Genomic DNA, 18,684 nt, shown 5'->3' on the forward strand with positions numbered 1-18,684 from the left:
AGCACATGTTCTTTTTATGTTACAAAATGTAGTCCTTTATAAGACACGTTTTACAAATAGTATTTTTTGTCTCCTAACTTGAAATTTGCATAATGTTTTGCCATACAGAATTAATTGTTTTGCATTCTGATTAGCCAAACTTGCCTTGTAAGTGTTCTGGGAATTAATTATTATAAGGGAACTATTCAATACGATATTTAAACAAAAGGTCACAAAGTGTGTTCAAGGAATGTTCTCATTAGATGGGTGACATTAAAGGTTCTGGAAATGACCAATAATGACTCTGATAGACTGTAGAGTTCTGTCTCAAAAAATTAGTATAAAATGTAGAATTTTATATATTTTTTTTAAAAATCATAAAAATGTTTACAAAAAATTAAACTAGATAATGTACATAATTTTCAAGTTACCATTTCCTTGTAAGAGAACAAGTCATAGTTGCTTTATCCAATTATAACATTACTTTCATAAAACAAAATTATATAAATCCAGGTTTATAAATAGAGGATTTTTCCCCTTCTGTCTGAATAACAATGAACTGTGGGACTGCTAACGGGTATGGGTTTATTTCTGGGGTGATGAAAAACTTCTAAACTTGATTGTGGTGATGCTTGCACAATGCTATGAATATACTAAAAACCGGTGAATTGTATACTTTAAGTAGGTGAGTTGTGCAGTGAGTGAATCATATCTCAATAAGATGCTATAAAGACATAAATTGTTGTATGTTTTGAGTACAGCTGTGTGCAAAATAAATTACTGTGATTTGCCACATTGCCCATAGCATCTTCCGCACCCACTAGGAAAGAGTTTCATTAGGAAGGAGGTTTTCAGTGGGCTCATCTTTGGAGACTCCCTTCTCTGTTTATTCTCTTCTGTCTTCTTCCCTTCTCAGATTCTCTTGGTTGGGGTAAGATGGAGGGGGACTTTCCAACCTTCTCTTCCACGTTTCTGTTATTCTTCTGATCCCTGGGATTATGCCAATTTATTTCAATGCAGATACTCTATAACATACCATGCTACACTGGATTTTAGCAGAAGGTAAATAGCCTTGGATGATACAAGGAGACTTATCTTGGCTAGTACCAGCTGTGACATCATTAAGGACTTTTATGCTCAAATGTGCCCTCATCTTATTGAAGGGAATGTGACATAGCAGGTTACACAATCACTATTTCTTGAAGAGTCTCTCACTTTAAATTCCTGCACTGATTATTCAGTGGTAGACTTTTTTTGCTTTTTAGATATTTTTTCTTTAGGATCTTTCATTAAAATGCAATACAAAGAATAAAACTGTAACCATTATTGCATTATTTCCAATAGCTTTTGATGACTCTTACCTTAATCATTATATTCTTAACTCCAAGAGTATGAGTCAAAATCAAGGTAAATTGCCTTTCTCTCTTGGCACAAATCTGAAATGAGTCAGCAATGAGCAAAAACCTCTAAAATTAATTTAATCCAGTGGAATCATCCTTAATTCACACAATTGGGCAATATTGTCAAGTCTTTTGATCCCATTTACTAACACAGTTGAGAGAGGCATTATACTTAGGAAATGATAGTCAGCTAGATGTCAGTTAGTGTCCAATAGGAAGTGATCAAACAATTAAATTTTATCAAGTATTCTGGAGGTTCTCAGAAAGTGTCCAAGATACGGTTTGTGACCTCATGGAGTTCAATGTCCATGAAGAGCTTTAGTCCATCTGGCCATATAAAGGTGCTTTCCTACGATAAAGGGACAGTCAGCTATCTCACTAACACAAGCAGGTTTCTGCTTTGACTACATCTCATTTCCCTGTTCCACTACCTGTCCGGTAGCCCTTCTTGCTAAACTTCTCAGGACCTTTAGCTGTTCATTTGGAGATTCTGGCACAAGGTAAGTAGCCTTGGATGATTCGCAGACATTTTTCTTGGCTAGAAAGATAAATAGGAAGCCTCTGATATCGCAGAGGGAGAAAGAGGCATACTTGAAATATGCTAAAACATGACTGTGCCTGGACAGCTATGTATGTAACAACGCACAAGACCAAATGGATTCCTTTTCAGCAGTGTGAAGTGGAACTTGGCTTTCAGATGGAAAGCTGTGCCTGGACACATAGAAGAAGCTCAATAGTGTTTGTTTAATAAATGCTGAAGGAATAAATGAGCCTCAAAACAAGGACATCTACTCTATCTTGGTCATTTCTTTCGGGGTCCAAACTACCAGGGGGCCACAGAACCTCCAGCAGACAAAGGGAAAAGAGGCAAAGGGAGCAGGCAGCTTGTCCAGAAAGATGAAATATTCTTGCTGTTCACTCACAACCACCACTCTGAACTTATCCACTAATTCATCCACTTGGTAAACACTTCTCAAGTGTCTATGTGCCGGACACTGTAGATAGTCAAAGAAGAACAAAACCCTGTCCCTCTCCTTATAGAAGGGTGGATTCATTATAAACTTTGACAAAGACATTAATAATCTCCATTCACTGAGTGCTTGCTATGTGCCAGGCACTAGGCTAATTCCTTTATATGCATGATTTCATTCGGCGCTGTGATGTGGTGTTGAACTAAGCATGACTCGATTGTATAGACGAAATTAAGATTTTGCCTGGCAAAGGAGCCAGGGCTTCACAGCCACACACATCTGAGCCAGAACTTGAACTTGGTGCACTGTGATGTGAAAGCCCCAGGGTCCTGCACTGGGAGGAAGGGCTTTTCTAGCAGAGAGGGGAGGGGCTCCTCCAGCCTGGGAGCAAGGGGAGAAGAAAGCTAGTGTGCATGGAGCACTGCCTCTGCCATACATTGTGATCTTTGAGCTGGGTCTAAAAGTAGGAATAAGAGCTTCCTCAAGAAAAACAGGAAGCAGCATGAGGAAAAGCGAAGAGGCACCAAAATGCACAGGAAAGTGTTGGGAAGTTCAAAGTGACTGCACTAGAAAGTGCTCAGGGGAGGGCAGGGAGCTTGAAAATAAGGTTGTGTAACGGTGCCTTGTGGCCTAGTCAGTTAAGCGTCTGACTTCATGATCTCACAGTTTGTGGGTTTGAGCTCCGTGTTGGGCTCTGTGCTGACAGTTCAGAGCCTGGCGCCTGCTTTGGATTCTGTGTCTCCATCTCTCTCTACCCCTCCCCTGCTCTCTCTCTCTTTCTCTCAAAATTAAATAAACATTAAAAACACTTCAGAAAATAAGGTGGTGTAAAGCCCTGTGGTCCTGCTGCTCCATTCTTCCATTCTTCCTTTGTGATTCTTCCTGGCTCCTAAGCCTGCCAGTGACAGAGGCAGGCGTGAGGAACAGAGAGGACAATGGAGAGCAGATGGTCAAGGGCTCAGATGTCAGCAATGCTCCATCTCCAAACTCTACCAAACAAACACCTTCATTTTCAGGTATGTAGATCCTGCAAGGATGACCAGCAGAAAAGGTGGTTCCAAACTGGAGCATGACTAAAAAGTCAATCACATTCAGGTATCCTTGAATGCATATTGTTCTGACAGGAAAGAAAACAACTTCAGATGAAAATTCTTTTTTTTTTTTTTTTAAACCTTTTTTTTTTAACGTTTTATTTATTTTTGAGACAGGGAGAGACAGAGCATGAACAGGGGAGGGCCAGAGAGAGGGAGACACAGAATCTGAAACAGACTCCAGGCTCTGAGCTGTCAGCAGAGAGCCCCATGCGGGGCTCGAACTCACGGACTGTGAGATCATGACCTGAGCCGAAGTCGGCCGCTTGACCGACTGAGCCACCCAGGCGCCCCAAGATGAAAATTCTTTAGGTGGATTTTTAAATACGTTTTGGTCATTCAGAATTATCCTTAATATACTTTCATAAATATAACAATGGAAGACCAATTGTGGTTAGATGAGTTCACGGCTTGTGGGGACAGTAGTTTTAGATCAGGCCTCTTTAAGTTACCACATGGGTGTATTTTTCTAAGCTGCATCTATTTTAAAGTACTTCAGGCCCTCTAAATAATCAAGGTACACACTACCCTTATTCCTACTTTCTTTAGGTAGGCTGTCTTCCATAAATGATATCAGAGATGGTTATTCACATTTTCACATTTATAGCATGTGGTTAGCTATTTCTGTGAATTATTTTATGTCAAGATTTTATAGAGCATTATAAGGAAGCACCTATCTTATGAGAAAATATAATAATTTTATAGTGGTCTTTGTAACTTGGTATCCCTACAGTATACCATAAAATCAGGGATTGCCGACCCTATATAAAACTGAAGGTTAACCCATTTTTAGCATAATATTTTTCAGTGAAAGTAAAAAAAAATCAGTTTTTAATTAAAAAAAAAAGGACTATTACATCTACTACTACCAACACATATTTTTTTTAAATTCTACAAATACCACAAAAGACACTTAATCCCAAAGCACTATTAAGATTATAGATTGCTGTCAGTGGTTGCTTGACCTTCTCATGAATGTTTTTTTTTCCTAGTTCACACTAATCTAAAGCTCTCTTAAGAAAAAGTTTTCGTTTTCTCCTCCATAACTTAATTAACCACATTCCACTACTTCCAAACATTCTTGTGCATTACTTTGACATCATCATTCAGAAAAACTTCAGAAAGGAGATGTTAAACATATATATGCCCCCAAGGAAAAGAAATACTTTAAATATCTATTTTGAAATAGGGTAGAAAATTGATGAAATCTGCTTCTAGAACACACAGGTCTCTGAGAGACTTTGGTTAAACTGTACGCAGCAACAACAAAGAAAAGTAAAAAAGAAACAGTTTTAATATGCTATTAGAACTTAAAAGAAAAACAAGTGAAGATGATCTATTTCCTTTGAAAGTATATAGAAAACAATGTTCTTCTTTTGTTAAAAAAAAGTATTTACTTTTAGAGAGATAGAGTGGGGGGAGAGAGGGGCAGAGGGAGAGAGAAAGAATATTGAGGAGTCTCCATGCTGAGTGTGGGAGGGGCCCAATCCCACGACCCTGGGATCATGACCTGAGCCAAAATCAAGAGTCGGACATTCACCCGACTGAGCCATCCAGGCATCCCAACAGTAATGTTCTTATCAGGGAATCTAGTAAAGTTCCTCAGAGACATTCTCTTACTTCTCTCATGCGTTCAGCACTAGCATGCCAAGATGAAGAGGGTATGGTCCTTTGTTTAGGTAAACTTTTCCAATAGAGGGAAAGACAAATCTACACACATGAGGTGGTAAAGGTGCAAGGATAGAAGACAGAGGTGTGTCTAGGGCCTTGAAAGCTCAGAAGAGCGGCACATTCCATCTAGGTGTGGGTGGAAGCCTCACAGAAGAGGTCAAACTTGAGCGAATTATGAAGAATGTGAAGAACCTATAAAGGTAAACTAGGTGAAGAGAGGATAATGTACCTCAGGCTATAGAATGCAAAGTCAAGGGCAGGGGAAGTCTAAGGCAGCCCAGAGGGGAGAACTAAAGCCATTCATCACTGAGTCATTCAGTAGAACAGCGAAGTTAAGGAAGAGGAGTGTGGAGAGGCAGACAGAGGCCAGATGATGTAGATCTTTAGGACTCCTTAAAGGAGCACAAAGCTTATCCTTAGGGGATGGGGAAAGGGTAGAAAGGAGGCTCCTCGATCTTTTAAAGTACTATATTTTAAAGAACGAGAGTGACTTGATCAGGTTTGCATCTTAGAACCGTGGAGGTATAATGAAGGAAAGATGTGAAAAGGACAAGACTGGAGGAAAGGAAATCAGTCAAGGAACTGCCCCCAATGCCATGAGAAATGAGGACTGCCTTGACCCAGGAAGGAATAGAGGGCAGGGACCAAGTGTGAGCAAAACTAGCTAGATTGGGGGGCACCTTGGGTGGCTCAGTCACTTGTCTCCAACTTCAGCTCAGGTCATGATCTCATGGTTTGTGTTTGAGCCCCACATTGGGCTGACAGCACGGAGCCTGCTTCGGATTCTCTCTCCCTCTCTCTCCGGCCCTCCCCCGCTCATGCTCTCTCTCTCTCTCTCTCCCTCTCTCAAAAATAAATAAACATTTTTTTAAAAATAGCTAGATTAGATGGTGAGAAAAGGTGAATATGACTTTTCAGGAGCTCAATGAATATCAAAGGGATAAATGAATCAATGTGGACAATGAGTACTTTGGCAACACTGCTGGGCAAGCGGAGTCATGATAACACATATTCTAGGAGAAAAATTTGTTTTTTCCTATCAAAGGTATTAAACATAGGAGGGCAATGAGAAATAGACACATTTTTAAAGTACCACGTCACCTAACTTTTATAATTAGTTAGCTGGGGGATTTTATTGGTGGTGATGGTAGACAGTGGGCTAAATCTTCCCCTCCCATGTAAGTGAAACATAAAAATCCCAAATCACTCACTTAAAAGTAAAGCAAAACTGAGGACAACAATGAACTTGATTCAGGAAACACTATAAAAACATACATACCTGATAAAGGAGAGTATAATTGATAAAACTGTATTTGACATTAAGTATGTAGATGACTAGTTTAGTATATCTTAAACATTTTCATTTTTCCTAAGTTTTGTTTATAATAATTATACTTCATTCAGAATTGAGGGCCCATCTCCATGAGCAGAGGTCTTCAAATATGTATGAAAACATTAGATTACCTGGATCTAACATGTATAAGCCAAATAGCACAAGGCACCAAAATGAGGCAGATATAGTTGTTTAGGTTAACCTTGTTCTTTTAATTTGGTTTTCTTCCATTATTGCTTCCAAAGGTTAACCTTGAACTCACAGTTAATGTCTGTGAAAGCCTAAATAAGTTCCAGTTAAAGGTACAAGATTATTTCCTGGAACTACAAAATGCCTATAAATGTCTTATCCCAGGAAAGTAGGCCACAATTGACAGCCTCTTCAACTGTCATCTAAATAGTGGTCCCCGCCTAGTTTTCCAGGAAAAGCTTTGCAAAAGAAATGAAACATATTTCTCATCATCCCAAGTCCTTGAGAAGATATTTAATTAAGTCTTGTGAGTATATGTATAAACAGAAATGTCTGGGGCGCCTGGGTGCCTCAGTCAGTTAAGCGGCCGACCCCTGATTTCGGCTCAGGCCATGATCTCATGGCTCAGGTTATGATCCCACGGTTTGTAAGATGCAGCCCTGAGCTGGGCTCTGTGCTGAGTCTGGACCCTGCTTGGGATTCTCTCTTTTTCTCCCTCTCTCTCTGACCCTTGAATGTTTGTTTATTTATTTTTGAGAGAGAAAACACAAGTGGGGGAGGGGCAGAGAGAGAGAGGGAGAGTGGTCTGAGCATCAGTGCAGAGCCCAACATGGGGCTTGAACTCACACACCGTGAGATTATGACCTGAGCTGAAGTTGGATGCCTAAGTGACAGAGCCACCCAGGTGCTCTGTCAAAATACATAAATACATAATAAATACATAATACCAAAATAATACCAAAATACCAAAATACCATAATACCAAAATACATAAATAAACATTAAAAAAATAAAAATAAATAATAAATGTCTGAAAAACTTGCTCTTACTAATAAGTGAGAGAACACATTAGCTGTAAACATTTCCTGTACTACAAAGATCTCGTTCACAAATAACGAGAATCGAAATTGGCTGTAGTCTCACCATTTTAGCATATTTGCAACAACAGTAAAGGAGAAAAATTAGTATAGTCTGGTTGGTTTAAAAGGAATTATGAGGCATAATTTTGAGACTTCACGTCCATTCATGTCCAGGTGACAGAGGGAAACTGAAGGGATCCTATGATTTTTTTTTTTTTGCCACCTCTATTCTTGCGCCCCTGTCTTCCATGTGCCTTATAGTAGGTATATGGATATACAGTATGCCATATAGTATGTATCCATACATATGGATATGTATGTCCTCCTTGTAAGAGGCGAAGACCTAATGATTTCTTTGGAGTCTTCTAGCACAATAGAGAACATCTGAGGAGTAACTAGGTGGGGTCTTTATGTATGTTTTCCAGACCAATGACTCACCAAGACCCTGGGGCTCCAGGGCGTGACTGACTTCTGGAGGACACCTGAGCACCCTCCTCATTTTGACCAGTTCCTAGATGCCTCAGAGGACACATACACCAGACCACCATCCTCAATAAAAATCCCAGACCCAAAGCAAAAACAAGACTCCATCTCCTTTCCTTTCTGAGTCTCCCAGATGTTGTCTGTACCTACACTCTCTCTACATCTTTAATAAACTCTGCTTCCTCTAGGCTCGCTTTTGATTTCCATTCTGCACAAAGCCAAGGACTCTCTTGGCTGGTGCTGTGGGACCCCCTCTGGGTCCTTGGACCCAGCCGGCCTACATTATAAGCATGAATGGAGAAAGTAAGCACAAGGCAGTTCTTGGTTGGTATGCATGACCAATGGTGCCATTTTGTTGGTGTGCCACAGTCTAGTTACAGCTTTCAGTTCTCGTGCTTTAGAATGTGATGTTTTACTTCCGTAAGTCATAGGTAGGAAATGATTCCCCACTTATGGAAAGACACACATATGTAACAACTGGCACTGAGGTATACCTTGGGTTCCAGTTCATGCCTTTTTTTTTCATTTGTTATGCCTTCTTTTTTCTTAAACAAAAATGATGAATTCATCCATATTATAAAAAATTATGATAAAAAGAGGTGTGACTAGTGTTCTCTCTGAAACATTTCCTTATTCTGAACATTCTCAAGACCCAGATAATAATATAATAATATGAGCTTGAGTATGCTAGTCTTTCATGTAAGTATGTGTCAATGAAAAAAAGAAGTGTGGGGTGTATGTGTGTGTGTATGTACGTGTGCATGTGAAAGAGAGAGAGAGAGAGAGAGAGAGAGAGAGAGAGAGAGAGAGAGAGGAGACAATTAAAGTGTAAAGAAAATATACACAGTTCCATATGAGGGAGAATGTCAACACTGACATTGATTATAGACACTGTAGAAATAACTAAGCAAGCAGGAAAAAAAAAACCTTACAAAAATGTAGTTTGGACATGTAGAAGGAATACTAATTACAGTAATTTCTCTGAACTGTTTACCACATGCCTAATTACCAGGCAGCACAGTGATGAATATGTAAATCATTAGCTATCCATCGGATTAACTAGTGCACATTTTAACTACAACATTGAGCTCTGCTAATGTATAGTCAGTCTTCACAATTTATCACTCCTCTAGTATGCTCATTGGCCCATGACTTAAAGTTTTGGAAGCTTATAAGAAATGACAAGGTAAGGAAGGAATCAAATGAATATTTTAAGTAATTATAATTTTAGAAAAATGGCATATATAAACAAGGACAAGAAGGAGCTACTGGTAAAAGATATGCTGGCTATTCTATATGATGGGCTGTTTATACATGGCATATACCTTAGATGTATTGAGAGGGGGATAAAGGGACATACTGGAGTAAATATCTAGCAAATTTTAAAATCAAATTCCTAAAGAACATTTAATAGGTATTTTTAAAAGATAGAAATGAAGAAACCATCAAAAATACCCTCAGCTTTCTCAAAAATCATACATGTTCTTAAATAAATAGTACTAAATACATTGATTAAATATTTTTCTTCATTAATTACAACACAACGTTGTGGAAAAATATGTCACCAGAATTGGAAGAAGGAATCACTGGATACCCACAATGGAAATACCTAGATAATTTGAGTAATACAATACATGACTAAAGAAATGTGGTGATAGGGAAAGCACAAGATGAGTCCTTTAGCTTTAAGAGATTTTAGATCCAACTAAATAAACATTTTATAGAAATGATTCCCCAAGTTTTCTGTAGGAGCACCACACTAGCCTACCCTAATTTATAATAGGGTTTCTCACCCTTGGCACAATTGATAATTTGGGCCAGATCATTCTTTATTGTGGGGGCTGCTGTGTGCATTGTGGGATGGCTAGCAGCATCCCTAGCTGGGGGACGGATGCTGATAGAGACCCAGCAAATGCCACTAGCATTCCCTCCCACCCCTAGTATTGACAAGCAAAAATGTCTCCGTATCATTGCCAAATGCCCCCTGGAAGGCAAAACTGTTCCCTGTTGAGAGCTACTGCTTTATAGAATGTGAAAAGGTGTACACAAATAAAAAATTCTGTTAATGTGGTCATAATTTAATTGCACTAGTCAAACTCACTGTTTTAAACAAGCATAGGGAACTTTTTCTTTGATGAAAATTATCAAGCCACAGGAAAAAATTAAACTCAGCAAAAGGAAAAACCTAACAAAGTGTGTGTGTGTGTGTGTGTGTGTGTGTGTTTAAGGTAGGTGTTGAGAGAGTGAGAAAGAAACAAGAAATAAGGAAATGTTCTCTCTTGCTTGTAAAATTAAGAACAGAGGACATAAAATTAATTCAGTAAACACAGCAGATTATAAAAATATACTTGAATTCCATATTATACCTTAAATAGGGAGATGAAAACTGAAAGATAAAACAGAGGAGACATAAGTAGGAGAAGACAGAATAGACAAGATGGCGGAGGTGGGGTGGCAGGGAGGTGGAAAGGAGGCAGAACTTTAGAAGAAAGAGAGACTGGCAGATTGGCAGTTAAAAGTGGAGCTTCTCTTGGCTCCCCACTCTACTTCTTCTCAGGTTTCTCCTTTTAGTCCCTGAGCCCAGCCCCTCAAACCAGGCTGCCAACATCCTTCTCCTCAGGCTCCACCAGCTGCTCACTGTGTCCATGAAGGAGGATGTGTGGATAAGAGACTAGAAAACAAGGGAGAACCACTGCCAGGAAAGGAACAATGACTGCCACAGAAGGCTTGGGAATTGGAGGGAGGCATGATCGATGCCTCACTTTATCATACAGGATAATTTTCTTTGAGGGAGCATTTACATAGAGAATAGTGAGGAAGCTCACTGTTCAAGAGAAAGGTAATGAGAGCCTAAGTTAGGGGGCTGACAGAAGACACTGAACACAATAGAACCATTTACATTTTGTATTTACTTTGGAGGGTAATAGTTGTTATTTGTTCCTTATAATAATCAAAAACAAATTTAGATTTGCTTTATGCACAGGAAATATTTAATAAATACTAGTTCAGTTTAACTCAATTCATTTTAAGTTAATCTATGATCTATACTTAACATTAAGAAACTAAAGTCCAGTGAAGATAAATGACTTGCCCATGATCAAATGGTTGGTAAATTTTGGAGCCATGGATGAAACCCAGATCTCCTTAACTCCAAAATCCAAGGCTTTACATATTTCATTAGTTACAACAAATTCGTGACATATGTGCTGATCCTATTTCTTTACCACTGATTTTCTTTTTAATTTTTTTCATGTTTATTTATTTTTGAGAGAGAGAGAGTGAGAAAGAGAGAGAGTGAGAAAGAGAGAGAGAGAGAGCAAAAGAGTGCATGTGTGCACGAGCAGGAGAGGGACAGAGAGAAGAAGGAAAGAGAGAATCCCAAGCAGGCTCTACACTGTCAGTGCAGAGACCTACGCGGGGTTGGAGCTCATGAACCATGAGCTGATCATGATCATGACCTGAGCTGAGACCAAGAATCAGATGCTTAACCAACTGAGCCACCCGGGCACCCCCAAAGAAATTGATTTTCTTTTTTAATGTTTATTTATTTTTGAGAGACAGAGAGGCAGAGAGAGAAAAGTGTGAGTGGGGGAGGGGTGGAGAGAGAGGGAGACACAGAATCCGAAGCAGGCTCCAGGCTCTGAGCTGTCAGCACAACGCTTGACGCAGGGCTCGAACTCACGAGAACCCATGAACCGTGAGATCATGACCTGAACTGAAGTCGGATGCTTAACTGACTGAGCCACACAGGCGCCCCAAACAAACAAATAGATTTTCTTTTTTTTTAACTTTTTAAAAAATGTTTATTTATTTTTTGAGAGAGAGATTGACAGAGTGTGAGCAGGGGAGGGGCAGAGAGAAAGGAAGACATGGAATCTGAAGTAGGCTCCAGGCTCTGAGCTGTCAGCACAGAGACCGACGCAGGGCTCAAACCCACGAACCGTGAGATCATGACCTGAGCTGAAGTCAGGCGCTCAACTGACTGAGCCACCCAGTCGCCCCAACAAATAGATTTTCTACCAAGAGGTTGGATATGGCCTCAGAATCCTTCTGAAGAAGGGCTTCAGAGAGCTACCCTGAACCCACTTTTCTGTATCCTACAGTGCACCAGGCTACCTATCCAACGGGAAGGAAGAGGATATGGTAGAGATTCTTTGTTGCCTGAACCATTATCACCTTGTAGCTGTGGGGATAGATTCAGAGGCAAAAAAAAAGTATGTACATCAGGAATGACTGGCGGTAAGCCTGGAGACTAAAGGGACCATGGCACTATTACCGGAAGTAACGGAGCTGGTGTCCTATTATTGCATGTGGTTTTAGATGTGTCCAATCCATAATGAGGGAAAAGTTGTCACAATCACAGCTGAAGGAGTCTGTGAGGAAGGGAAAAAAGGCAGGGCCTCAGAGTGATCTCAGTCCCACAAACAATGGAAATTGTGGATCTTAAAGGTGCATGTCCAAAAGATACACCAAATATTATTAGGGGAGATGAAATAAGGACTTTCCAAAGTCTTCACTTAAAAGACACAGTTGTGAATCATTTTGTAAGGCAAGAAAATTCTCCTATAATTGAAATAATCACCAAATAGTAAAAATTGGAATTCCTCTGTGCCAAGTTCCATTTAAATGGGAGGCAGGGAGCAGTGAAAAGAAAACGTCTCTTTGACAACTTAGAATTCTCGATGAGAATTATAAACAATTTCTGTAAAACTTTGCAAACTAAATTAAGTATTAAACCTTAAATGCTTAATCACAAGGGAGTTTTGATAAGTTGTTTCTATCAGCTGTCCTACAACATAAGATTAAAAATACAAAGCCTTCGGGGCGCCTGGGTGGCTCAGTCAGTTAAGCGTCCGACTTCAGCTCAGGTCATGATCTCACGGTCCGCGAGTTCGAGCCCCGCGTCGGGCTCTGGGCTGATGGCTCAGAGCCTGGAGCTTGCTTCCGATTCTGTGTCTCCCTCTCTCTCTGCCCCTCCCCCGTTCATGCTGTGTCTCTCTCTGTCTCAAAAATAAATAAACGTTAAAAAAAAATTTAAAAAATACAAAGCCTTCTATCAGCCCCATGATGTCACTTGACATCATTATGGCAGGTACACTTAGCAAATTAGAGAGAATGCCATGGAAAATGTCTGGTTATAACTCGGAGGTAGGAATAGTGCTTGTGGAAACCTCTATACAACTTCTTGAACAATTTTCTAACCTTAAAACAGACGTGTTTTCTATTATTTAGAATTTGTTTCATCTTGGTCTTTTTTTTTTTTTAATCTTTAGCTTGTTTCTTCCCATTTCATTTCCATCCACTTTATGATTGCTTTGGTCACTTTACAAAATCAAGTTACAATGATTCTATGTGGCACCATATGGCTATGTCAGAAAAAGAGTTTTTAATATTTTCTAAGAAACAAGATATTATAGTTAGTGCTCTCAGAACCACTTTCAATCTAAAAAATATTGAAGGCTACACTCACACACAAATGTTTTAGAGTGGAGACTGCCCACCCCCTCCAAAGCCAAGCTTTGATACATGGCCTAAGAAAATACCAACAATTCAAATATGGTCTTGGAACAAACTACTAAACCACAGACAATATAATTTCTATTCAAAAGCATAAAACCACTAGTGATCCATTTGCCAAAAATAAAACCAACAAAACACCCCTCAAATTTATTGAACCTACCGATATCAATTCTTCTGTGTGTGTGTGTGTGTGTGTGTGTGTGTGTGTGTATACATACATATAATTTTGATCTTTAGAATTCTTCATATGGTTAGTTTCATTTCCAGTGAAGCAAAGATCAAACAGAGTCTTATATATTTATTGTTAGATATAAATCCAAGAAAGAGTTCTCAATTACGTGTATTTTTGAAAAGTTTAAAGCTATGTGTCTACATGCTGAGGGTACAAATAACATCGCAAAGCTATGGATATTCTCAAACAAATACTACTGAAACAGCATTGCAAGCAGCTGAAAACATCATGTGATATTTTCAGTAGTGAGGAAATGTCAATAAGCAGTATTTCTAGTAGGAAACCCTTCTAAAGGTCCTGTTCAACAGGGGTCTCTATTGAACACTGCACTTGCTGCTGTAATAAGAAACAAAGGAGATGGGGAGGTGGTGGGATACTGGCTGGGTGAGGGCTATGATTTCAGCTCCTCTTTGACATCTACCTCCTTCCCTTCTACATTTTTTAAAAATTTTTTTTTAACGTTTATTTATTTTTGAGACAGAGAGAGACAGAGCATGAATGGGGGAGGGCCAGAGAGAGAGAGGGAGACACAGAATCCGAAACAGGCTCCAGGCTCTGAGCTGTCAGCACAGAGCCCGACGCGGGGCTTGAACTCACGAACCGCGAGATCATGACCTGAGCCGAAGTCGGACGCTTAACCGACTGAGCCACCCAGGCGCCCCCCTTCTACATTTTTTTAAGTTTATTTATTTACTTTGAAAGAGAGAGAGAGAGCAAGAGTGTGTGAGTGCATGGGGTGGGGGTAGGGGCAGAGAAAGAAGGAGAGAGAGAATCCCAAGCAGGCTCCACACTGTCAGCACAGAGTTGGACACGGGGCTCAAACACACGAACTGTGAAATCATGACCTGAGCTGAAATCAAGAGTCAGACACTTGACTCTTACTTATTGACTGAGCCACCCAGGTGCCCCACCCTTCTCTATTTTAGAAGGAAAGGCTGGACCAAGAAGTGGAAACCTTGGGAGAGCCAGGAAGGCTGATCTGGGTTAGCAGGGCCTGTGAAGACCCAGCTGAGTCGGGGGAAGCTCCCTTTGTGACTTTCCAGATTGATCTGGACACCTCTGCTCAGGCACTGGCAGCCTCCGTAGGACAGCAAGCCAGCCAATGCCCTCAGCAAAACTGCAAACTGCAAAACTGCCCTCTTCTTCTTTCTGAAATCTAGTCACCTTTCCTAAAGTCCTTCACCCCTCATCTCTGGACGGCATTCTGTCATTTCCTTCATAGCACGGGTGACAATCTGAAACTATCTTGTTTACTTAATTTGTTGCTTGCTTATTGTTTCCTTTCCCAGTAGATTGTAAGTTCCATGAGGGCAGGAACCTGGCTTATGTTGTTCAACCAACACCCTCAGCATCCAGACTAAGGGCTGGCATAGAGAAGAATAAGATAAATGAGCCCCTTGCTTACTCCCTGCCTCATCCTGTTCCTACTGGGGAATTCACAGGTACAATGACCTCATGCTTCCCTCAGGCTAGTCAAAGTCTCCCCATCAGTCCTGGCCTCCAAGATGCCTAGGGTTTTCCACATTAGTGTGTGTATTGTTTAGGAAGGATCGATACCACCCCCAGCACCAGAGGCAGGCCTTGATTAGCCAAAGTCAATCATCATTTCCCCCCTGCACACTGTGGAGGTAGACATGTAATATAATTTAGTGCAATCAGAGAGAAGCTCAGGAATTTTGTTCAATACTTGGGGAAAGAGAAGCTTCCCTCCTCCGCCTTTCTCCACAGCAGCTGGGAATACACAAGAGCCCTGGAAGCTCTTGGTGGCCATCTTATTCTCATGAGGTCCAAGATGGCACACACAAGACAACAAAGTCAAGAGCTTTTTGAAGAACTCAAGCCACAACCCTGAGACCTCATAAACCTCTGGCTCAAATCCACCCTGAGGGCCACTTCTGGATTTTCCACTTAGGTAAACTCATGCATTCTCTTGCCTGTCAATGGTGGAATTTCCTGATTCCTATCCCAGCCAGAAGGTTCATTTCCCATTACAAATTCCAGCAAGGTATCATTTAGCTAACTGAATTAAGCACAATGTAAATGATGCTTAACTCTCCCAGAATACTTTACTTAAAAATTGAAACAAATACATACAAATGTGTTTCATTGTTCTTCTTTTCCTCCCTAAACCACCATCACGGCTAGCTTCCAGGACCTCTCCACCTTTCCCAATTACCTCTTGGTCCAAAGAGGAGAACAGAATCAGTATTGCAATCACACAGCATGAATTCCTTTTTTCACCTTTGGAAGTAGGATTCATGAAAAACAAAGTCACTGGAGTAAATTTAGGAAGTAGATGTTTTCTGATTTTCACCTTATTAGTTGGTCAAATACCCCACTTATTTTTAAACAATTTTTTTTAAATCTCCACCCCTACTGGGGGGCTTGAACTTACAACCTCAAGATCAAGAGTCACACACTCCACCGAATGAGCCAGCCAGGCACCCCTCAAGTAACTCACTTTTAAAAATCAAGGAACAACAGAATTTGTCTTGTGCTGTTTGTTGAATAAATACCAAACCGAATCAAAGCAATGCATAAGAAATATATTTAAAGTGTTAAAGGATTTCTAAGAAGAGAATGATTACTTCTGACTTGAATGAAGGTTTGGAAAGACATCACAGATGTTGCATTTGCACTAAATCTTGAAGGACAGGAATGAGCGAGAGGCAGAACTCAAGGAAAATTACAAAGCCCTGACATATACCTGGCAAACTGCAGGTGGCCCAGCTGGATACGAACACACAGCATGTGCTACCTGCAGGTAGAAAACTATTGATAAAGTCTAGAAATGTGTGTTGAGAGTATACTACGCAGGACTCTGAAGGCCTTTCTCAATTCAGTTGTCCCTGAGAACTCATTGAAGAATTTTTAGCAAGACAGTCACAAAACCAGGGCTGGGGTGTAGGAATGATTTGGCAGTGGCCTGAAGAATAATCAAAGGGAAAAGCCACAGAAGCCTCAACAAAGGGTAGTAGGGAGGTTTTGTGGACACCAGAAAGGCTTTTTCCCCACCCCCCTGCTGCCAGCCCCCAGCAGGCCAGAGCTCAAAGGAAACCAGGACTCAGGCTCAGTGTAGGTTAAAAAGCCTTTCGTGAACTAGTCTGGAACCCTTACCATCACCCTTAATGTCATATCTACAAAAAAACAAGTTTTGTGAGTTTTTTTTTCAATTTTCAAAAGAACAGCCTAAAACCAAAATTTTAGAGATTACCAACTTATTATAGGTTGGCGTTGTCAGACTTAAAGATTAATATTATTATTTAAATGATCTTTTAACTTTAAAAATAACATTTCTAAGAACATTAAATTTTTCCTCTACATACTAGGGCTGCTATGAGATTGTAGTCTAGACAGATTCACACCCTTAAAAATGAGCTTTTGAGCTTAAGATCTTAAAATAGAACTGTGCTAACATTCTAATACAACTCAGGAAGGAATAATGGTTAGAATAAGCTTTGTTTCTCTTTTCCTGATGAGGTCTGAATTAGTAGGAGACAGATAATACGGAACACATAAATTATGGCAGGAAATACGATGTATTATAGGTATTGGTATAAAAGATCTAAGACATTTTGAATAAGGCATAAAAATTAGGAAATCTCAGCTAATACTATGTATCATTTCTCAGGAGAAGATAAGAGATTTCTTATCATTCATACAGGTCAGGCCATTTTGTTATTCAAATCAGGCAGAAGAAAATTTGGGGTGAAGGACAGAGTGAAGAACATGGTGAGAACATGGATTATGCTAATTCTAAACTAAGTTAGACAATAAACCCCTCAATTTGCCTTTTCTTATGGTCGTATAATTCGCGGGGGGCATAATGTAATTAATAATTCGTGGGGGCGTAATGTAAAGCAGCAACTCCTATTGTCGATCTAGCAAAAAAAGGTGGGTTTTTTTCTTAACAGTTTTGTGCTGAGAGATATTCAGATGCGCAGATTTTCTTGAACGAGAAACCATAGAGCTTTTGCAGTAAAAAATACATATCTCTTCCAAGTATTACAAAAAAGAAACTGTTTACAGAAGTTTGCATATGTATCTCAGCGAGAAGAGACTGGAGCTCCTGAGTTGGCATGAGTACTCCTGGTAAAAACGTTCTATTGTGTCAGCACAAGACAACACGTATTTTCAATATCCTACACCAGCAGCTATTTTATGCTGCAGAAAAGGAAAAGAGGCTGAGGAGTGGACAGCATGGCTGCCGCATTGCCTGGCTCTGACCCTCTGCAGCTGGCTTTCCTGCCAAGGCTGGCCCAGGGAGGCGTTCTGGACCATATACTCAGGAATGTTAGTGCTCCTATTGAAACATCTACAACTTCTTGTTGAAAAGAAAACCACAGGCCCCAAATAGTGTCAATGAGGCAAAGTCACCAAACCACGGTTTAATACCTAATCTAACAGCACTTCTAACCTCCTCCGGAAAGGTAGTTTTAACTGTCGGTGAGGAATTTTCTGACTAGCCTCAGTGAAGTAATCTGCCACATGGGCCCTCTCCCTGCCCCAAATGAAGATGAGGTAATCTGCAGGATAAGACCCCAGTTCTCCCTCCTGAGGAAAAGTGACCTTGCCTAAAACAATCCTTTCTTTTCCTTTACTAATAACTCCCCTCCCCACCCTCGTTCCTATGAAAACCTTCCATGTTGTACAGTTCCTTGGAGTTCCCCTCTACTTGCTAAATGGGATGCCACCCAGTTCATGAATTCATTAATAAAACCAATTAGGTCTTTAAATTTACCCAGTTGAAACTTGGGTTGCTTTTTTTTTGTTTGTTTGTTTTTTTGTTTTTTTTAGTGCTCTCAATCTCATCTCTCTCCAAAGAGGGAGAATTAGAAATAGTCATTAGAAATTAATATGTGCATATGAACCTGAAGACCCAGTATTTGTGAAAGCCTCACCTACCCCACCCCCCAGCCCCCACACAGGTTCAGAGCGTGAGCCCTGGAGCCAGG

General features: G+C 40.2%; 1 protein-coding gene and 1 long non-coding RNA gene across 4 annotated transcripts in view; one reads left to right on the forward strand and one right to left on the reverse strand.

The window, feature by feature from the left end:
* DCLK1 (doublecortin like kinase 1) overlaps nucleotides 1-18,684 on the reverse strand; it is a 336,772-nt gene that overhangs the window by 113,312 nt on the left and 204,776 nt on the right. The window lies entirely within an intron of this gene.
* LOC122228326 lies at nucleotides 1,702-8,127 on the forward strand. Its single transcript, XR_006206535.1, has 3 exons — nucleotides 1,702-1,879; nucleotides 3,367-3,445; nucleotides 7,920-8,127. It is a non-coding gene; the product is annotated as an uncharacterized LOC122228326 (long non-coding RNA).

Source organism: Panthera leo, chromosome A1 (assembly GCF_018350215.1).
Source record: "Panthera leo isolate Ple1 chromosome A1, P.leo_Ple1_pat1.1, whole genome shotgun sequence".
Lineage (NCBI taxonomy): Eukaryota > Metazoa > Chordata > Mammalia > Carnivora > Felidae > Panthera > Panthera leo.